We start from the raw sequence: 23759 nt of genomic DNA, 5'->3' as shown, positions 1-23759 counted from the left end.
GTTTTCTGGAGTGAGTACTTCATGGGGAACTCCTTGTTTGACAGGCAGCAGTTTACAAGACAGGGAATAACACTGCCAGGAAGAGGGGAAGGAAGTCATACTTTCCTGAACTAAGCAAAATGAAACTCTACCTTTTTTTGTCATCTCTTCACTCTCACATTTCATTCTGTTCATGTGTCAGATGCCCCTTGAAGCCTCATTCTCAGAATTTGCATTTCTGGAAAACAAGGCCTTGAATATTGACATCCCAAACTTCAAACAGCTCATATTCTTTAGCCATTTTAAAATCAGTATTGTCTTCTGCAATGAGCCTTTCTAGCAAACATGGAAATAATACTGGGATTCTCTTCCAGAAAGAGTGATAGGAGTTCAATTAACTAAATAATGATGATGGATGTGTAGGATTTTCTTAAAACAACCAGATGTCCAACCTGGGATTGAAGTATTTAGGTGAAGTATTGCCACTGCTAAAGTCAGATTTGACATTGATCTCCATGTAGACAAGATATTGTTCCCTTTGGAAATTCTGGCAACAGTTATATTTTAGCTTATGTTGACTATTTTGATCACAAATTGAAATCAATATAACTGCAACAAAGAACAAGGTCTTTCAATATTTTTTTCCCACTTAGCAAATGTTTTATCTAACAAGTAGATTTTAGATAACAAAATTATTTTTCTTCCATGAAATAAAATTAAGACATCTTTAGTGCAGACTCCAGGTTGAGTATAGCTAAGTCCTAAAAATATGGAGATATATTCATATCTTCTCATTTGCTATTCCCTAGGTTAAGAAATGAAAAAGCAGAAAAAGCAGTTGTAAAATTCTACAGGACAAGCAAATTCTGTGTTATTAGCTCTCTGTTTTTGTTATTTCCCTAAGTTAATTGTTGAAGAAATCAAGAAACTTCTCACAGAGACATCTAAGTTCAAGGAATTGTTTGTAATATGTATTTTTAATGCTTATCATGCATACTTTGTACTGGGATCCCATCAGATAGTTAATATGCTATTTATCCTCTCAAATAATACAAAAGTGTGAGAGAAAACTATTATCATGATTTTAAAAAGGGAATAATAACTTAATAGGTGGCTTAAGGCAAGTAGTGGGTACAGATTGGTATTTGCTTTGAGATACGGCCAAGCACAGAAGGCCAACATAGTACTTACTATCTTTACAGAAGAAACCTAGAGGTGGAATTGTCCTTGGATATGCAAACGCTGAAGTAGGAATCATTTGGATACTTAGTCTGCAACTCTTTCTAAGTGAGGAGGTAGGATGATTTCTCAGCTGTGAAGATGTATCCTCTCAGTTTCAGCTTGGGTGATTAATTGCTTCCTCTGACAGCTCTTTAACTACAGCTTTGAAAAGGCTTAAAGATTGGAAGCTGGTTTGCATCTAACCCACTTATTTGTAGGAAAGGATCCGAAGAATATCTTGTTAAGAAATAGAGCTTTCCTGACGTGTCATAAAACATAGCAATTGGAAGCAGGTATCTTGTTGGAGTTCCCTTGCTGTGATAGGAGATAGTGAAGCATGGTCTGCCCATGGGAGACTACAGGTTAGATGGTATTAGTCATCTCAGCTTAAGTGGCTGGATAAAAGTACTTTGAAACCTAGCTTATGGATCTCTGTAATGCTCAGAACGAGCAAAGTCAAAGCGTAAACTATAACACAGAAATGTTGTAAAATGAAAATCTTAACAAGCTGGAAATAAACTATTTTTATGGAATTATGACATGATTGAGAAACTGGAAAGCAAATTAACTATTCTCATTGTTTTGATAATTTTGTTTGTGCAATATCTTTAACAAAAATAAATATACAATAAACCATTTCTCTTACTCCTAAATCTGCTGTTGCAGGTGAGTAAAATCTGTAAGTATTCAGATTTTCAGGTTTTATATAAGGTTTTGCTTCTACCTTTTTAAGATTTTTTTTTAAATCCTATTTCTTTCCTTTGCAGAGACAATATTAACTGTGTGAGCAAACAAACTGGTTGAGTTAGCAACTGGAAGGATTGAAACACTGCTAGCTCCTAGGGAGATGTGTTTCCAACAATTATCTTAATGAGGTGATTTCTCTTTGAAGTCAGCCTGACCCACGGGTAATTGTTTTACACCAGCTCCAACACCAGGAGCAGATTGCCAATATTCTTGTCCATTAAGATTCACTGTAACAGCCATGTTCTGTGTTTTCAATTAAATGTATGTTGTACAGGTATGCAACTGTAATGCTTCTCAGCCTGAAGAAGACTCTTTCAATTGTTTTGACAATATAGGCATTTCCCTCTTTATCTGGGTATGAGTCAGGAGCTCAGATGTGTCCTCAATAAAAGTTTGGAATGCAGGGCTAGGAAAGAGTAGAAAAGTAGCACACCAGAGGAAATGGGAGTCTTCACTCTGATTTATCAGTTTCCTTATAACCGTAAAGCCTTCCTCTCTCTAAACTGTCCCATTGTCTGAAAAATAATAGTGACTAATTTGAAAATAATTTCTATCTATTCTACCATGTCCATAGCTATTTTCTGTCTCATTTCTTTGTCTTGTATACCTAAATATCACACCTTTGGTTGGATGAACAAATATGATGTGATTGTTATAAAAACTGCAACATGAAGCCATTTACTACTATGATGTTTAATGAGGTCTACCTCAGAGAAATGTTTTTTGTATGAGAAATGCATTTTTTCATTTTGTAATTTTTATTTTCAACTATGAAATACATAAGTGAAACATTTCAAAACAAATCAGTGTAGATAAGAATACTGCAGCCTGATATTTTGATTTAAGCTTTGATTGAAGATGTAAACAAAAAATGAAATATTGGAAATTTTGGCAAGATAAAAATGTTAGTGTTGGATTAAATGCCTTCAAGCAATAACAGCTATACTCCTGTAACTTTCACCCTTCTCTTCCCTCTTTCATTCGTACTTATTTTGCTAAGATCAAAATGCAGCTCTGGACCCTGCAACCATTAAGGCCTAACTTAACATGTGCATGAGTCAATATCAATCTGAATTCAGCTGAACTGCATATTCAGGAAGTTAAATATACATGTGTGTGTGCTGGAGTGGGACCTTATAGGAAATCTTACTGAGACAGAAATATAAGCAATTTTTTTTTTTTTCCCCACAAAACCCCACAGAAATTGCTTAGACGAGACTTAAGCTTAGAAGTCATTAGGACACTTTTGAACAGTACTTTTCAGTACTTTTGAAAATGTGTTCCCTTGAGATGCCAATCACAGCTTCTGAGCATTTAATTTCCTCAGCAGTTTCAGTGCCCCTGCTGCTAGCAGGACTGCCTGGTGTGAGGTTATGGCTGAACTTCTCACTGCTGCTTTGACAGGCTTCAGGCAGAAGAAATGTGCCACCAGTTCTCTGCAGACCATGCCACACAGCACCAGTTGACCCAGCTGGAAAAGGAGATGGAGAAAGGAAAAGGTGAATGGAGGCATTTTAGAACTCAGTTATTAAAGTGAAAAAATAAACTGCATTTCAAAGCATTGCTTGAGAGCTTTTTATTTTAAAATACATTTGGTAAGGAAAAAAACTGGCTACACTGTCTGAGAAATCTCTTTTAAATATTATTAATTGTTATTTTATAGAATAATTTAAAAATTAACTGAGGGGTTTTTTAACAAGAAAAGAATGTGACTTTTGAAGATACCTCCTTCTTTCTTGTTTTCTTTTTTGTTTTTGTTTCCCATTTGTTACACTAATTTATTTGTAAGAAAGGAGAACACTATTTTAGAAAATCACTCTCAGAAACTTGACTTATGCTTGAGTTTGGTTTAAGATGCTATGCTCAAAGTCATTACCTGTAACTAAGATTTCCAAATGTGTCTAAAGAAGATGGATGATAAAATACCTTTAAAGCGTGTCTTTATTAGTCTGGTCAGTTCCTATGAATCTTAGCTGTAGGACTATGTGTCATCAGGCAATATGATGCCTAGACAAAACTTAAAAACTTATGACTGCAGATACCTATACACAGAGCCAAAGTGTCAAGTAAAAAAAATGAAAATATCTTGACCCTTCTTACTGGGGCCTAGATTGCCAAGTCTCAGTGCAAGACTGCAGATGTGAATTATGGCCTTTTTTTGTTTCTCCAGAAGCCTTCACTTTTTTCTTTGAACACATAGAAGAGCAAATTAAACCAGACTAAATTTCCTAGTGGTTTAAAAAAGTGCTGGAACATGACCAGATAATATTTTTTCATAGAAAAAATTAGAAATGTAATTTCCCTTTCTTTCATTAGAGGTTGAATTTTTGTAACAACATTTCAGCAAAATTTGTTGGAGAACCTCTAAAACCAGTTACTATACTTTATTTTTTTATTATTCAGGTTTTTTTAGAATTTTCTTTTTGTGTTCTCTTGAGCTAGCACAGAACTAGCTGTCATATTTATGGTATCACATGGAAATAGTAACTGTTATCATTCATCGGTCATCACATCAGCCTCTTGGCATATCTACAGTAATAAACCATACCATGCAGAGGTCTGCCTTGCTTCTAGGTGACTGTGTCTCAGTGAGAGAAATTTAGAGTTCCAGGGCCAATGCATTTTAGTACCTGTAGTATCCCACACCCTGGACTCGTTGCAGAGTGGATATATTCTGAATATTTCAGAGTATATATTTCAGAATGTATATTTCAGAATGTATATATTTTTAATTAGATGTTAAACATCTCAGAAACATTTTGAGCAGAATAGGTCTTCTTATGGATTCCTGCTTCGTCCAGACTTGTTGACTGTCAGTGAGTAGTAAGAAGGTGAGAGGATTCCAGTAAGCTCTACTACGAGTATGTTAAGGTAACTAACAAGCACACTCAGAAGCAGAATCTCCCACCATTTCAGTAGAAGATGCAGATCCTACATATGAAAACTTTATTTCTCTGCTCCATATCTGCCATAGAAAACAAGCATAGTTGTTTCTAAAGATCTGTGTTAAACTAAAAGAACGGTAAACCATATGATGCAACTTAAAAACAGCTGAAGAGATTTTGCTTAAAGTTCTAAAAAATAAGTCGCCTTTCAGAAAGACAGAGACGCTGAAACTTTAAGTAAGAAGGGTGAAAGTTTTGGAAAAATTGTTAGGAAGTGAAAAGAGATTATAATGGTAAACGGTTTATAACACAGAAGTTAAACTCTGGAAAACTGTGAATAATCCTTACCTGCATGTCATCCCATTTGTACAACATAAAGAATGAAAGCCATCTAATATAATAAATATAATGCTCTCTTCATACTTACTACATTATTTCAATGTGGTTTTTTAAGGAGAATTTAGCAAAAAGCATGGCAGCTGAAAACAAGTCAGCCTAAAATTCATTTCAAGAAAAGAGGGTTTTGAAGTACCAACTTTGTGATCTATGCAGGGAAAAGTATCTGAGAGTAAGAAATGCAGAGGTTAAAGACAGTCTGACCTTTGGGTCAGAGAAGATGAAAAAAGTAATTCAGAAATATACTTTTTTTTTAAGAAAAAAAAAAAAAGAGAGGCATTGAATGCAGAAAGCTGAAAGCAGCATATTAAAAGAGTAAATGGGAATAAATGAGTGGAATTATACAGGAGATGTGGAAAATGTCATGTTCATGTACAGATGTAGATGTCAGCAACTAGAGCAGCAAGAGTAATTTTCAATTCCATATCCACAACCAAATCTTAAATATGTCACTGTTCTGCCTCTGGGTATTTACTTCTGTAGTTTCTGTTCTAGGCCATCCTTGTGATCATTTCTTACCTCCTCTGAGTTAGCCTCTGGGCTCAGTTGTGGAGGCAATGATGAACCTGACAATTTTGGTCAAATTAAAATCTGTTTAATGAACTACATTTTGTATAAGATAAACGATGATTACTTCAGGCAATGAGTTTGACTGATATTAGTTTTCTAGTCTAGCCTGAGCTGCAATATTTGTGAGATGCTATAGCAAGAATTCAACAGTAAAGTATTTTTGTAATTTGCTTTCTTAATGTTACTGTAACCATGTTAGTTTGTGTTGATTTCTGTACCTCCGGCAAACTTGACGGTTCCGTCTCTATGTACATATGACATTCCCTCTTGTCCTGTCACTGGGTGCCATGGAAAAGTCTGGCTCCATCCTTTTTACTACCCCCCCCCATAAAATATTTATACACATTGAAGATCCTCCTGAGCTTTCTCTTCTCCAAGCTGAACAAGCCCAGCTCTCTCAGCCTCTCATATGACAGGTGCTCCAGTCCTTTAATCACCTTCATGGCCCTTTGCTGGATTTGATTATGAGGTGTCTTCTGTGCACATCACCCTGCACACTATGCTTGCCACTTTCTCACTTGATAGAGGCTCTTCATGTCCCCCCTGCATTGTTCCTAGTTTGAAGCTGTCCTCATCAGTTTGGCCAGCCTGTTGGCAAAGAAGCTTTTCCACTGCTTTATTGGGTGGGTCTTTTCTCTTCCTAACAGTCCTCAATTTTCAACAAGTATCCCATGGTCATAGAAACCAAAACTGCTGCTGACATCAGCTGCACAACCAGTTGTTGACCCACAAGATATGGCCACTCCTTCTCAAGCTCTTCCCTTTCAGCATCAGGATTAAGGAGACACCACCTGGACTGCCATGCTCTTGACCATCACCTCCAGAGCCAGGTAGTCACACTTGATGTGCTCCAGGTCTTCTCTGGTACTATCATTGGTGCACAGATGAAAAAGCAGCAGGGGCCTGCTGTTGTCTGAGGGCTGGACAAACCTTGGCAGTCTTCCCACAATGTCCCAAACCCATCCTCCAGCAAGAACCAAATGTCCCCCAACAGCAGGTCAGGTCAGCAGCTGGAGGCCTCTCTCCCCTGCAGCAAAGATACTGCTGTCACTTGCCCCTTCTTCCTGGTGCTACCATGTGGCTCACTCTCATCTGGCTCATATGATTCATTGGAGAGAGCTCCCAATACCTCATTCATCACTCCCTATCTGCAGGTGGTGCAGGAGCCATCGTGCCCTGCTGCAAGAAGTCACCAGCTTCCAGCCTTCATCATCATGGAAATCTCCATTTCTCAACCTCATAAGCACAGACTATCTCCTCCTCCTTCAGTACAGTGCGGGGTCCACGCCCTTGGAGAAGATCCAGTCAAACTCATTCTCTTCATCCATACTGTTCTCATTCTTTGGTCACAGATTTAAAACAAACCACCCTTGTGACAATACTTTTTTCAATTTGATGCTGTCATGAAAGCAAGTTCAATTAAATCACACTAATTCTGAGCAGATAGGATGGAGAAGTGAAGGAAAGGGACTGAAAGGGTAAAGAAGGGATTGATTCCTTGCCCTGCTGTCACCAAAATCCCAGCAGCATGCTATCATTAGAAGAGTCAGGATCAATCAGAGATGATCAATCAAATACAGAAATGTCACAACCAGTTCACAGGGAAACCCCTATGCAATGAAAAGCCAGTAATAACACTTCCTTGAGTCTGTAAAGTCATGTTCTAGGCAAGGATGTCTTCAGCAAGGGGGTCATGACCTCTCCAGAGGTCACCAAAAGTAATCACGGCATTGTGAAGCATTGACAATTTATTACAGTTACTGTAGACAAAATCTTGCCTTTCCACTCCTATTATGTCTTTCACCTTCAAGGCCAAGTGTGAATCTATCATCAGTACCTCAAAACGTATGCACAGGTAATTCTTGCAGGCTTGCCACTTTTACTATGCATATGTGTTTTCCTGCTGGTTTATAGGAAATGCAAAGGTTTCCTGGCATCCTCCTTTCCTTTTACTTTGCAGAAGCTGCACTGGGATTCCAATAACACCAATAACAGGGCACAGAGACATCTCTGGGAGTTCAAGGGCACTAATGAAGCATGATCCCAAAAGGGAATAAACATGAAATAATGTGACATGTGGACAGGCTACGGCGAATGACATAAGGTAGATATACAACTTCATGAAATCCCACAGTGAGGCAGGATGCAAAAAAAGTTGCAGCCAACAAGGGATGGCAAACTGCCTGCTCTGAGTATGCCTGAGGAAAGAAAAATGTGCCTTTCCAGGATGATCAGCAAATCCCCACCTCATCTTTGCAATTGGGTTCCTGTTGCTGCTGCCAAAGACAGGAGGGAGGACTGGAAAGAGGGGAAGAAGGCACTTCCCGGCAACAATAGCTCTTCCTCTGAAAGTCTTTTCTGGCTGTCTTCCCTGGCCTGGGCCCGAGATTCATGGTCTCCCCCTCACTAGGAGCAGGACTTCTTCCAGTTATCTGCCAATTCTTGGGAAGCTGAGAAGAGAGTAGGGATACTTGGATGTGAAACATTGCTGTTAAGGGTGGGCTATCACACCAAAGGGAAGAGGGAGTGGGGAACAGGGACTGAGATGGGAACATAGACCCTGCACTCCTGAGAAAGAGATGAGGGGGTTTCAAGAGTGAGGACCAGGAAAGAAAGAGGAGGCATGGCCTCACTGAGCTTCCCTGAAGCTTCCTGACCTCTTGGCACCTTTCTCCACTCCTCCCCCATGCGTAGTACTTCTCCCCTGACTGCACTCGGCCACAGCTGCATACATCTTTTCCGAGTCTTTCCATTCAGGCCCGTGGGTGATGGAGGCTCACCCCAAGCCCATGCAGTTCAGTTCCTGCTCCCATTGGCCCACATGGACCAACACCTGCACTGGTTTCGCTTTGATCTGTCGCACTTTCCTGTGCGCTATACTTATTTCTCTAAAGGGCAACAAGAGATTTTTGCCCCATGGAAAGGGTATCTTGAGCAGGTACTATCTAGTTCCTAGAAGGCAATACTTCTTTGCCTTCACTTTTGCTTTTGCTGTCTATCTTTTAATTGTTGCTTTCACCCAGTCTGTCACCCTGCTGCTTTGTGGGTACCCAAGGTAAGACACCTTGATGTTTAATCATTTGCTGCAGTGTACAATAGCTAATTGTCTCAGCAGAGCATGTCAGCTATGTGTTACCTTGCAAAGCAGATCTCCAGATACCTTATCACAGTTCTTGGGTTCGCTCCAAACAGCCCACTCCAGCAGAATAACAATGAGCAGGAAACAGGCACAGACAGATAGTGCCAATCTGAAATGTCAGCATCAAAGGAACCAACGAGCTGAGAACACTGCACAAATACACCGGTCTTGGTCTAATAATCAAATTCCCCTACAAACCAATCACAAAAGGCAATGGTCCAAACTGCAGTGTAAAAGAGATCGTGAAGAGCTGGCATTGGACACTCAGCAGTTTTTGGGACTGAAATAGGAGACATTTATAGAGTATTAGGTAGCAAGTGCTCCATCTGAACAGACAGGGCCAAGATTTGTACTGGGATGACTTTATATGGTCTGTTGTAAGAGAGTTGAATGAAGAGGTATAAAAGAAAGCAGACACTGGGTTGAGCAGCTCATTTGGTCCCTTGCAGCTCTAGTAGGGACCAGGAAGTTATCATACAACATGGTGAAGTCAGAAAGAGGGTGGAAACAAGGCCTACAGCAACAAAAACAAATTAAACAAGGAGTCAATGGAGAGTCAATTAAGACAAGAGTCCCACAGCAAACTATATGTGAGGTACACTACATCTAGCAAATAAACAAATGTTTGCCCAAAGCTTATTGCCTCAAAGGTAATGGGAAGTGCTGGAGGTGGAATCAGGGTGTGCCATGAATGGTAGCTGCAGCTTTATCACTCTGTAAATGTTTCTTTATCAAAATAGTGAGATGTAATTTTTGAAAGTTGGAACTGTCTGAGTCCTGAGTAGGCAACAGATGAAAATGTGGGTCTTGTGCACATCTCTGTGTTCATGTTCAAACCCAAGTTATGCTCTTCTATGTTAGAATTCAAATGAAGATAACACGGAGCTGATTCATATCTTGTGCCAATAATTAGAGATGACCAATTTCTTTACTTCAACTTCAGTTTCCAATGTGGATTACATTCACATTGAATTAGGTGAAAATATCATTTGGGAATATATATGTTATATCATTGTAATTTACATACAATATCATAAAAATAAGTCATACTTTAAAAAACTTGCTCACTTCAGTGGATACCAGGTAGTTGTAGATAGATAGTAGGAACCATATGTAAAGAACTGTGTTGAGATTACTTCAAGGAGACATGTCCATGATGCTTTAATTATAAAAACACTTTTTAACAATGGTAATGGCTTCTTTAAACAAGAAACACTATCTGATTACAGAAGAACCTGCAATGCAAAATTCATATCTTAGGATGTTTCGAATAAGCATTGAAAGTTAATATTTTGTTTCAGCCTAAGTGTGGACTCCGATGCCTTTCTTTCAATAAGCTTAATTTTTAGGGTTTGGAATCTTAATCTCAAAATTAAATGTAAGGACAAGAAAAACACACTAGAGGAGGTTTTCAAATGCCGGAATGTATGCTCAGATCACTGAAATGTATGTTTCTGAATCTCTTAAGATCAAAAGATAATCTGTCACATTCACTTTTGTGCATTGGTTGGTAATACATAGAATTTGTCATTACAGTAATTAATATGTATTAATACAATATTCATTGAATTTCTAAAGCACTAATTCTGAAAAAAAAGTTCTATACAATCTTATATTTATCAGTGAATTTGCCATAAAGCAGACTAAAATAGAAGATAAAAGATCTTTTCAGCTTGTATGACCAAGGTTAAGAAAATGATGATATATGTCTGCTTTTCCCCCAAAATTAAGATTGACTACAAATTAGGGTCACTCTTCCATAATGTAGCCAATTAAAGTGCTGAACAGATGTAAAAGTGACCTACAGGTTCATAAGTTTTTAAGGCCAGAAAAATCATTGAAATTATCTTGTCTGACATCCACTATAACATAGGCCATAAAACCTCATCCTGTTTCTTTCCTTCATGCTGTTAACATGTCTTACTGTAAAGCATTCCAATAAATAGTAGAACATTTCTATAAAACTCTTCAACCCCTTTTAAAATCATTTTCTTGCATGAAGTAGGCTGAGGTCTAAACGTTAGACTGTGGGGAAAGTTTGTGCTATTTATAACCTTCACTGAAAGTGCTATAACTGTATCCCTCATTCCAGACCTTGCCTGCAGGTTTGATGTAATTGTACAGGTCTTTCTGTCACTAAACTAATGAGTTTGAGTTTGCGAAATCATGTTTTATGTCAGGCAATGAGGCATCACACCTGATTAGGAGTTGATTTCTTAATAAGGAAGGGTTCTTTTTCTTCTTGTGGTTGTAAATGGCATTAGGATTTCAATATTAGGGCCAAGCTTAACAATTTACTGTGTGGTTTTACAGGACTCTGTAATTTGAGGAAAAGACACTTCCTTTCTGATGAAGACTATCACGATCTGTTTCGCCAGCTGGACCACAAGAACCATCCTCATAGACGTGAAAAGGAAAGTTACAGCTCTACCAATGCAAAGCTTTCAAAAATCTCTGAATCAGAACATCAAAACCTCATAAAAATCATGAGGCTTTCATATACAATAATTGTTGGAATATTTGTATTTGCTTTCTCAAATATTCTGACAGCCAAATTTGACAAGTGGCATTGGTGGAAATTATTTTTGAGTGGTGCTCTAAGTAGACATTTCTACCTGATCTAGAGAGCGAGCTAATGTACTACTAGGTCTAATTGTTGTTCTTATACTTTCTAGATCTGTTTGTACAGTGGATTTTAAGTCCTATAGGTAGGGGCTTCTTTTAAGATGTTTACATAGAGTAATCCTAGTAACAGTCTCTGTTCAAAGACACTCAGTGCTCTTCTGGTTCTGTACGTTACGTAAATGTAAAAAATTGATGTCTGTCAGTCCTGTCATGATCTCTTTCTTTTCAGCAAATGCTCAGAGATTGAGAATAAGTCAAATGCAAATAAATTAAATCAGATTTTTCTATGCTGACAGTTTTTTTCTTTTTTTTTTCTCAGGGAAACAATTTTAAATGTTTTTAAAAATATCTTCTCATTGAATAAGAAATTTGAATCTGAAAAAAATCTGCAAGTCTAGAACACAAAAAATCTTGTTCAGACAATACTGGTAATATCATCAGTAATATGGTATTTGTTTCAGAGACTTTTGCTGGAGGGATTTATCAGAAGCCTACTACAGCAGGGTAGCTCTTCAAACAGCCTGCAGCTCTTTAGGGCTGACACAAGCTGTAGTTGACACTAGCTGTAGCTGGCACTACTGCTAACAGTCAGCTTGAGAAGGTCAAGATAAACGATCTCTTCAGATAAGTGCCCACACATTAGGGGCATATCAATATGAATGCTACAGATTACACATGCTAAGATATAATATTATTTTTATCACCATGGGAGGAGGAAAGGCAGTATAGGAAGCCAGACCCCATACTGACTTTTTTAGCCCTCTCAAAAGTCTCTAAACCTCCCATTTTTTGCAAACCTTTTCCTTTCTTCCTTTTTTGATTCCACAGTCTCTGTTTATCTTGTCAAAGGACAGAAAGTTCCTAATGGAAATTAATTTCTTTCCCCTGCTAGCTTTCTTAATTAAGCTTTTGCTACGAGGGCTCTCAGGTTTCTCTCCTAAGCAAGACTCTCTGATAGCCTTAGTAAAAACATTAAACACTTCTTTGTGCAGACACTAATTTTAAGGAGCTGTTATCTCTAGTTTCTGTACAAACGAGCATAACCAGACCCCTTCCTGATCCTATCAGCTCTATTTAGTAGGCCTTCGTTCCTGTCGTGGCTGTATTTCTCTTTGGAAATTACAGTAAGAGGTACTGAAGTGCCTATTCTAGCAGTCATGTCCTGACAGCCATGCTATCTGTGGAGGGAGCTCTTCTGAAATGTTATCTGCTGTATATCAAGATGTATATGAAATCTTTCTGTCTTTTGGGCTAATTTGGAAAGCAATGAGAACCTTCAAATATTTGGATCCAGCTGTCACCACTCACGCAGGGTGACCTCCCTGTGCTAGGCAGAGTTATATTAAGAGCTACTCTGAGCTAGCTCCAAATGAGATGATATGTCTACATGATACAAGTCAGAGTTTGTAGAAAGAGAGAAAAAAAGTTCATTTGGGTAACTAGTAGAGCTGGAAAAAATACGTGAGGTTTCAAGCAATCAAAAACTTTCTGTTAATAGAGTCGGCATACTTCAAAGCTAAATACAGGCTGAAAAAATTGCTCTCAGCTTAATAATATATGTTAATTGGTTAGACTGTGAGATCAGGTAGCTGGTACTTTGTAAAGCAGAAGACTGTTTCAAATGGAGAGGGACATTAAACTGTTTATCTTGCTATCAGAAAGAGAATGGGAGAGAGGATTTATATCCTGTGAACTATAAGATACCAGCATGGAAGTGGAAGAGAGAAGATAGTACGTTTAAAAAATGCTACTTCTACTGAACCCATGTTTATTATTTTCTTATTGGCCTCTTGACTACAGAGGTGAAATCATGCTTTAGCCAGGTCGCATTATGTTTGGTTTATGATACAGTAATCGATAGCCTGGAACATGGAGACCTTAATGTGGCTTTAACTGGTAGAAATGCTTTGTTTTTACTTAAGCTGTATATTAAGATGTGAACTCAAATGGATGGGCTGATTATCCTTGCAGATGTTGAACAGTATTGACATAAATTTGCTCTACTGTTGGCAAGTTATTAATTTTCACCACCATTAGAGCTTTATCTTTTGATAGGAAGCCTTCACTGATCTAGTATTCAAACATGCACATGAGACTGTATCTTTGTCAAGGCCATTATCAATATACTGAGTGATATTCAAATTTGACCAGTAAATTACTTTCCTGAGTGCAGCTCAGGTTCTTTGACAAACGAGCTCTTCAACAAATGGTGATCGGCAATGTAAGAGGAGGCATTTGTGTAAGTCATGCAGATGACTGAATCAGGCGTAGGCCTGAAATTCATCCACTCCAATATATATTTATTTGGTTGCAGGAGTGCTCAGGGATTTTCTAAGTAGTTGAACATATATTAAAGGATCAGTCCAATGATTTTTCAGTTCAGCTCAGGTGTTGTCAAGACCAGTTTTTACTTTGCCATTCTTAAGGGAATTGGTTTGCAGAGTTTGTTCATCCATTGTACATGGCTCTCCGCAATGACGAAGCTGCTGCTTTTGCTGTCACTTATTGCTTGTTTGATGTTCTATAACTTTTATGGGACTGATACATAAACTCATCTGCAGTGGCAATGAAGGATTATTCTCTCTCTCTTGGATCACTAGGAAGCTTCTTTATGTTTATGCTGTCTTTTCTGTCAGTCATATCTATATTTCTTAAGAACCTCTGCCACAATTTCCGTCTTTCCTTAATTAATAGAGAAGCCAATCCTTCACCAACTGGTAAGACAATCAGCTGGGATCTTCAGCAAGAGGATACAACTGAGTCACCTGTTTATATTTTTCATCTTGATGAGTTATTTCTGGCTCCAGGCACGTAATTCGTACTGAAGTTTCTTGAGATGCACACTGAAAGCAGTGTGACAAGAAGATCATACATTTCTAGCAGTGGTTTTGTATTTCCTATTATGGTGTTAAATTACTTAATATGATCTTTGCAGCTCACCTTTTTAAAATTTAAGTGGCTAGGAAAAATTACTATGAGTGGTGGTAGAGCTGCTTTTATATTTATAACGACGGACCAACACAAACTGAGACAAGAGACGATGACTAAAGTAGGATTTTTTTTTTGGTGCAGTCCAGCAGTGTTATTGCTGTTAAGCCCCACGTAAAATGCGTCAGTATTCTAATTTCCATTTTCTGCTATTGAAAGATTTAGGTTACGGAATAAGCTTATATGTCAGACACCTGCCTGCATTTCAGCTAGTTACGCTACTTCATTATTTGCTTTTAGCAACTGTTAGTACTACAGCTGTTGAAATTACTAATGTTCAACCTTCCTTTATTATTAAGAAACAATGGTTTTTAAGATTAAACTTTTCAGGCAAGGCTTCCAGACAGTCATGATGTGAGATACTGCTACCATCCTTTGGCAGGATTTCACTGTTTCCTGTATGAGTTGTGAAGGATGCATTGACAACAAGATCGGATTTGACAAAGGTTGTACTGCTATACTGCTTGTGAATACTCCAATAACTAGCTTAATTTGTGATGTTAATTTTTCCATTTGTGTGCTTCTTATTGACATAGCATCTGACTCTGTAATTAGGACAGCTTGAGGATGCTTTTTGTCACTGAAAGCAGATTGATCCTTTGAAGTATTGTTTTATCAGTGTAAGCCTTCATGAAAGACCTTTTATACAATATTGCCAACTTGATGAACTAGGTATAATTTTTGTTACAGTAGTAGGCACGTATCAAAATTTCCAGATTTATTAAATTTGTCATAAACTTCAGTACAAACTCTCCAACAGTGACACCTCCATCAGTGCTAGTATAATAGCACTAATAAAACCCACTTTTCCTTCCTAAGCAACACCAAGGAACAAACCACCAGTTATATTCATAGTTAACCTTGTGGTTTTCCAGAAAGTTGGTTAGAGGCATCTGACTATATACCAATGAGATCTTATAGATATGTGAGCCACTGTAGCCATCACTGCTTTCATCCCTTTCCTTGTTGGGCATAAATGTTCTTTCAGTTGATCAACACTACCATGGGTTAACTCATGACTGCATTAAAACTGCCTATACAATAGCTTTCTATGGTGTGATGATCTTATGCCATCTCTAGATGGAATTTTAAATTAAAACCCTTTGGGTATTTTACCTTCTGGAAGCTGTAATACTTCTTTTTTGGTGTGCTGATCTAGGACCTGACCTACAAGAGTGGGAAGAGTAATAAGACTTTCATAAGATAGAAAGTGAAGAAGATGAGTGCAAAATTGAACTGACAAGCTTTAAGGTGGTAATGTTCTTGTGTGCACTGGTGACAGCTGGTTGGAAGATCTGTGCTGAAAAGAAGTGGTACTCCAGCTAGAAAGTATTTCATAAAAGATTAAAAAAAATCTGGTTTTGGCATCTACCTTTGAAACTAATCACATTCTCCAAGAGAATAAAATAGATTGTTCTTTTCAATAAGAAGACACATGCCTGTGTTACTAAAAATATAGACTAGGAAATTGTACTCTAAGTATTCTGAAAGCCTACTTCACAGGGTAAAGTATTTGGAAAAGCCTCCTAACAAAGGTAGAGACAAGCACTAAACAAGCTAGTTACTGACTACACAAGATATGTAAACAGGACTGATAAAAAGGGAAAAGTATCTGGAAGAAGCAGTATCTACAAGGACTTCAGATTTCCAAGTATCTTTTAAACAAGATGGTTTATATAGTCCCTGATTCACCATGTATATTATTAATAAACATGGTCTATCTTCTCTATTTAGGTTTTTATTCTATTAAGATCCTTTTGGTATCTAGTTAAATAATATTATTATCATATATAATGCATACACATTAAAAAATCACGTCTCTACATTTATGGCTGTTGCCCCAGGGATTTTGAGTGCCACCTGTTGAATGAGGAGAGTTAATAGAGTGACTCATGAAAACGGAAGGGGTCAAAGCTTACCTTCTCCACTTCCATGAAGTCTGGAGACATCAAAACAAGAACAATTCAATAAAGTGAAAGGCTGTGTGTTTTACCAAGGCAAATTTTAGTCTAGAATAAAAATGATCCTCCAGTCAATGTTTTGAAGTCTGAAAACATCAAATCTATAGCCACAATTAAACAAACCACCACAAAACACCTGAATTAAATTTGGGGAAATCTGAAAAATTTCTATAAACTTTTGTTATGCAACAATTAAAACTAAAATGACAAGTTATTCAAGATGAGCCTCGGGTTTTGCTCTAATCTGAATATGAAGAAATCCTATGAAAAGGTGTTACAACAACTTATTTCAACTTAATTTTATGAGAGACCTTCCTTCTTTGTCAGTGTACCCTTTAGTTATCCAGTACTACAGGAATTTCTAGGTGTCTATTCCTCTACATCTTTATCACTCAATAGGTTTGTACTGTACAAAATCATTACTTGTTTCCATGCTTCTGCATCTCATGTATATATTCTGGAGAAGAAGGATGAGTACCCCAGATTTGAGCGTATGCTGACACTATAATTAACTTCATATTTATTAAAGTTCTGTGTTCTCTGTAAGCCATCACACTTTACAGGTGCGTTAGAGGTCAAGATGCAGCATTGTCAAAGTGTAATCTCCTTTAAGTAGCAGGAATTAACCTTGAAGTATCACAGAAATGATAACTACGTTCTCCAAGGAGAAGATGGCTTTTTTCATTCTACTCTATTCTTACCTTGAGAGTGTTGAAAGAACTTCTTTTTTGTTGCCTGAAAGGAGAATACACAGTTCACACATTATACATTAAAATGACTGAAAAGGAAGAGGAAAAAGACAAGTTGATAAAATGATCAGATCTGTTCTTGAGGACTATTTGTAGATGACACTTTTAACTATGCATTCAAAAATAATTTAGATCAGAAGGCTGAACATAACCAGTCATCTCAGGTTATTTCTGAACTGCTGCTTGCTTAATATTTTTGGAATACAAGCCCTTTGGGGCAGACTATATTTCTCAATACATCTGAATACTGTGGAAATCACAATATGCAACAAGCATAACAAGAATCTTAATTGATTAATAAGATTGGAGTGTCTAGAACAAGGTGAAGGAAAGACAGAAAAGTTCCCATGAACGTTCAGTTGCCAATCAACATACACTTAGGAAACAAACATTTAAACATCTTCTTTAAGAATGGCAAATTATATAAATGCTTGTTAAATAGCTGAGGCATTTTATGTATGTGTTGTTATGGGATTTTTTTTTCAGTCTCGTCAAGCACAGACAGAAAGAGAATGTATCTAAATGTCCACTGTGTCTATTTTTTACACATTCCATAAGACTGATGCTCACAATTACTGGGCATATTGAATTTCTTCAGGGCATGCCTTCTATTATTAGAAATTGCAGTGAGCACAGAGATAAATGTTTTTAGCAATGAAGTTTGTGAGCTAAACTACTGTACATCAGATCAAACATTCCTCCACTGTGATGGATGACTTCCCTTCCGCTCTAAACTTCTGAAGCTGTTCTGTTTATTTCATTTCAAGCTCACTTTAATCCACACTTGAAGGAGCCAAATCTATATTCAATGTTGAGGCTGCTCTGTGTTCCTGTCAGATCTTTCCCTTTATTTTGTTACCAATGCTATTTAAAGGTCCTCCACTAGAAAGCTTAGAATATAAAAATGTATACATGTTAATTTTACATTCTGTATGCAATCTCTATGATAAAAAAGCAAATGTTTCAGTAGCTAATAACTACTTAGCATGTGTTATGTTCCTCTGGCTAAGGATTTCTTTTTCCTTTGGTAAGGTGGTACATTAGGTCATCAGATTAGGTTAGCAAGGAAATTTTCTTTACCTGTCTTGAAAGTTAGCAAGTAAGAGAGAGGCTGCATTTGTACTAATGTCTTCTTTCTTTTCACCTCCAAATTTGAGCGAATTGGTCTCTATATATTCAGAGATGTCTGCAGAGCTTTCAGCATCAATAGTAACTAGAAGCCCTTATTTTTTAGTGTATTTTTCAGTGTAAAATCCTTTGACTCTGCTGCCAAGATGAAACTAGGCCTGAAGAAGTGCTCATTATCTTCAACTGACCATCCTATATCAAACACAAAGTCTTGAGCACCAGCCAAAATTAAAATGTTTCCCTGTTGTATTTATGTTTGGTAGCATTTGTGGAAGACACAATTGTAAGACCATAGAATTCAGTTTTCACCATCTCACCACTCCAGTCTGAAAGCTCAGTAAAAGCTAAACAAAAGGGTATGCTTAGCAGCATGGTTCAGATCCTAAGCCACTGGCCTGGTGTTTTGGTCTCATAAGCATATTAGACAGCTTTATGGGATTTGCATTTAACAAAACTGTAAGGAGATTAATTACAGCTTCTTAAGCCACTGAAAGGTAATGTAAAATCAATTACTTTATTATTGGCTAAGCGAGACCATGTGGTAGCAGGCAGGACAAAAATCAAATGAGCACAGCACTTTAGCTCTCCATTACAGGTTCCCATTACCAAAGACTTTTCAGATATGTGGAGAAGATCATGAAATATGGGATAATGTTAGCTAATTTTTAACAAGGGGACATTTTTTAAATTCAATGATGGCTAGACATAAGGCCTTTGTAGGACTACAGTGGTCTTTTGTATTTCACTGAAGACTGCTGAAAAATTCTGCAGATAATGAATAGAGGTCCAATGTTTTCTTCCTGCAGATAAACAGCCATGGATTTATCATTTGATAATCAATGCATAGTTCAGTGGGAACAATTCCATTTGTCTGCATCTAGCACAGTATTTACGCCTTACTATATTTCACAAGGCATTTTAAACAGTTCATCATGAAGAATCAGATGAGATTGTACTTCCAGAGTTTTGAAAACAAGATTGAACATATTTTCTGAGTTTTTATCTAAAGATATGACTGTAAAACAAGTAAAAGTAAAAACACCCTCCCCCCTTAAGTTTGTTTTTCTCATATGCCTGACGTCCTCCTTCTTCTATGGTTTCTTTAGAATATAGGATATTTTATAGTGATGGCGAGGAGTGCATGCAACAAAAACAGGAACAGGCTGAGCTGAGCTCTTCTCCCTTCCTTCTCCCAGGTTCAGGTTATACCCCACAGCAGAAGGCCCATTCTGCTTGGCAAATCATACATAGCTGAGACATACGATGGTGCAAGTCTCCATGCATGGGACAGACACACATTTCCAGAAGCCGCAAAGCAGTATAAAGTCTCATTAGCTTTTAGGAAGGAGGCAGAGAGCAGCTACAGTGCTGTGAAAGAGCCAGTTTTGTGTGGATTGCTAGAGGGAAGATAATGGGGGGTAAATCTAATAAACCCAAGACTGCTATTAGTATAATGCCTATTAAATTCTTTGGAGTTTTTCGTGTTCAATAGTGACTCCAAATCCAAGTATTTTGCAACCCATCAGGGATCCTAATTCTTGGTGTAGAATATATATGCTAACAGGAAAGGGAGTCCTGCTGTGCTTGATCTCATTTCATTATACAGCCCCAAAATATGTATTTGGAAAAGCACACTTTCAACTAACATTTTGACTGAGATGAACTAGGTGCATGAACATTGCTACCACACATGTTCAAAGATGGTTGAGTTGTAGTTGCACACTCTTCTGACCAATGAAACGTTATTCTCAAGGCTTCTCCAGCAATAGATATTCTAAATTATTCCACCCTGATTAATATCAACTTATATAGTTTTTTCTACAGGAGAGGCAGGACATCATTATTGCAGTTCAAAAATGCTGGAACTCATACTTGTTTAATAAGATAAACTTGTATTTTCTGGATGCATTGATGACATATGTCACATTATTGTCTTGAATAGCATATTACTATTGCTTCATAAAGTGCATGGATAAAGATAAGGTGAGGTAACTGTTGGCAATGGGAATATAATGCCTCTTCACAGCAGTGAAGTCATAATATGATGTAAATATATCCATTAGTAGAAGGCTCAACAAAAACAGTATTTAGTTTTAAAGGTGTAAAGGATATTAAGCAATTCCTGAACCTTGCACAGATACACTGCACTGGGATGAGTTTAGCTGAAATTAAAAAGGAAATAAATGAACAATATGATCGATGAAAATCATTGAATTAATATCATTGTAGGTAGCTTAGAGTCATAAAATATAAATTCCTTCAGGAAACTCACATACCTCACTGTCTGTTTCAAAATAATTTTGTCTTCCAGTGTAAAAAAAAAATCTTATAAAACAGTGCTGGTTAATCCCAAATCATAAGAGCCTTTGGCTGGAAAAACAATAAAGATAACCACAAAAGTAAGTCTTGAAGAACAAGAATCCTGAAAAACAAACACTTCCTGGGAAGTTCATTATGAAAAAAGAAACTGTGCTCTGCTTTTGTACGGAGCAATAGATTTTACCAGTTTGAAAAGCAGAGGAATGACTGAGTTCTGCAGCCACTTGCAAGTGGGTCGGAGAGCATCCCCCTGAAGACTGTGGCTCTGTTGTGCACTAGGGACCAATAGAGACTCCATGAGCTCTCATGTGGATGCTTTAAATCTTATCTCATCTGGTCATCGGAAAAAAGATGGGTGCGAACAATTATGTAAGATCTTCTGGCAAAATAAACGAACTGGCTGTTTTTGCCTCTTCTCCATTTGCTAAAATCAAAATACTCAAATAGCAAAGCAGTGATTAGGGAGAGACTGCTCCTTCTGTCATAGGTCAGGAATGTGACTGTCTGCTTTTAAGATAAGGCTTGGCAAAATAATTTCTGGCCGGAGCCTTGGCACACTGAATTAGATAGGAATCTAATTGTGTCCTTTTTACAGCTGGTCTTCAAATACTTATCTAATGAGAGAACTTGGTGAAATTTCCCATTTGAGCCGCTAAGTGTCATAACAGTCTGAATACACACGAGTGATGTCTTGGAGTTAATAAATCCCTTCTGGAAAAAAAAAAAAAGAAAAAGAAAAAAGAAAGTTTAAAAAATGCTCTTAGATTGCTCAGGTTTTGGTCACCTACTGACTAATCATCTCCTGACTAATCCTCTATAAAGCTGAAGTCTCAGTGGTTTCCTCTTATCCCCTTCCTGATTGGAAAGTTACATTCTTCCAGACAGGAAGCAGGAGCAATCTCATGTGATATACACAACCATTAACAAGCACAGCCAACACTTTGAAGAATGAGCAACAACAAAAGCACAATCTAAGGTTATGTACATTTTTCCTGTAAAATTATTCCCCCATTTCTAGCATATTTCTATGAAGGACAATATAGAAAGTGTTGAAAGAGATATATGAGATCTGCTTAGACGAGAACATGCTGATAAGGAGTGGCACATGTCATGACAGAAGCATTTCTTCTTGGCCTATTACCTCCCATTCTTTCCAGTTTCTCCTCCTCAGCATAATGCTGAAATGTGACTAAAGCAATAACAGTGATTAAAATGTCAGAATGCTCTATCTTTCACTGTCCATCTTATTTTTATCATCTACTCAGATAGGTACATACAGTTGTGCAGGGAAAATGGTAACTCAGTGAGGCTGAAGTTATTACCCATTTAAAAGATGAGCATCATGCTTTGCTGCTTACTCCATGTGAGAGTCTGTAAGCACACATAGAGAGAGATGAGGGAGTGTGTCAGTGTATGTGTGTACTTGTGTGCATGTGCATGTTATATGCAGTATAATCTTGTAAACATCAGAAAGCTTATTTTTGGGGGGATGAGTGACACTTCATATACATTTGGCAGCACAGCTTGCCTCCTTAGAAAACTGTTTGCAATGCTATTATTAAGCAGCATTAAGCACTGAATGATTCCGCCTATCTGCAATATAAAACATTCATGAAAATTTCATAGGTCCCTTTTTGCAGCAGGCATGCTAAGTAGATTCTGTGCAACTGCATTATGGCTGCATTTGCAATTTTATAGTTAAAAATATATTAGTACTGTAATTATTAACCCTAATACGCAGGGATTTATAGCAATCTGATAAAATAGCCTCCAGAGCAGGCAAGTTCTCAATGAGAAAAAGCAAAATATATCTGGAATAGAAATCATTACCCTCTTCCCCTTTGAAGAATGTAACTAATCTTCACTAAATTGAATTTATGTAAGTTCTACGAATCCCCTTACAGTATATGGACTAGCTTGTCATCCATTCCTCCCCAAGACACACCTACCTGGGGAAGGACACTACAAGACTCGACCATCTATGGGAGATGCCAGGGAAGGACTGTTCATCCTGTGCCTTCACATAAGAGATCTGCAGTCTGCCTCGCTTTGTGAACAGTGGAGTTCCTCTATTTCCTTGTGAGTGCTGCTGAGAAGGGGTAGGATATGGTGGGACAGTATTTGCCCAAGTTTGCACATGACTTCAGGTTCATCCTGTAAAAGGGCATCTGATCTTTCAGTCTGGTGACTAAAAGGCAGGCAGATGTCATTTTAAGGACATCCTCTAGCGCATGGAGTACAAAAACAAGGATCTGAGCTACGTTCAGACTGTGAGTCACTTAGGCATGAGTACAGCCTTGACCATGGAGTGTGCAGGCAGGCGTAGGAGAGTCTCTTCCTGCTGTCTAGCTCCTCCTGCATCTCAGAGAAGCAGTCATCAGCAAATAATGATTAACCAGATGATTCTACCACATGATTACATATTTTAGCATACAGTTGTTATCTGGAAGTAAAAACAACTCTTTAACCATTATTTGGATTTCTATGGCCCAGAGATGCCCTTGAATAGCATCATTTACAATAGTTTTAAAGATAATATCTGTAATATGTAGACACACCAAAAATGATTGCTCCTGCAATGTTTTCAATGGAAACAGCAGCCAGTGTACTGAGATCACTGACTACAACTGCTGTGTCTCACTGTTATGTTGCAGTCCTCTCTGTGTCTACCTGATATCTCTTGCTTTTTAGATTTTAGACTATAGCCTTTGTAGGGCACACTGTCTTCTTGTTAAGCATTCACAAAGACTACTTCTATGCTAGCAAATAAAATGGTATTGGGCCTACTTGCCAGTCTTGGGGCTGGAGGATGCAGCAGGACTCCCACCTCTACACCCAAGCTTTCTCCCTTCCCAGGACAGTCTTACTTCGCTATACTATCATTAGGAACAGCCCCTGACTTGTGCCATCCCTTGCAGCAGCCCCAGCCAACGCCTTGGCAATCACGACATGGCACAAGCCAAAACCCCATGTAAGGGAGTGTGCTGATGACTAAATAGCTGTGGAAAAGTGTTCAAATCTGAGTCTGTTTAGATGCAGCCACAGGTGCTTC

The 23759-nt window shown here is 37.8% G+C and overlaps 1 long non-coding RNA gene across 2 annotated transcripts; it reads right to left on the bottom strand.

The window, feature by feature from the left end:
* Nucleotides 1–2764: 2764 nt before the first annotated feature.
* LOC140650013 (uncharacterized) lies at nucleotides 2765–22930 on the bottom strand. 2 transcript variants are annotated; one of them, XR_012041821.1, is made up of 5 exons: nucleotides 22657–22930; nucleotides 22030–22078; nucleotides 17213–17246; nucleotides 16470–16559; nucleotides 2765–3418 (listed from the first exon to the last, which is right to left on the bottom strand). It is a non-coding gene; the product is annotated as an uncharacterized lncRNA (long non-coding RNA). The 2 variants fall into 2 exon arrangements; XR_012041822.1 differs by lacking the exon at nucleotides 22030–22078 and adding an exon at nucleotides 20665–21418.
* Nucleotides 22931–23759: the final 829 nt, after the last annotated feature.

This window comes from Ciconia boyciana, chromosome 3 (genome assembly GCF_034638445.1).
Source record: "Ciconia boyciana chromosome 3, ASM3463844v1, whole genome shotgun sequence".
Taxonomy (NCBI): Eukaryota; Metazoa; Chordata; class Aves; order Ciconiiformes; family Ciconiidae; genus Ciconia; species Ciconia boyciana.
Note: the sequence above shows the minus strand (reverse complement) of the source record. Positions and strands in the feature narration are given on the sequence as shown.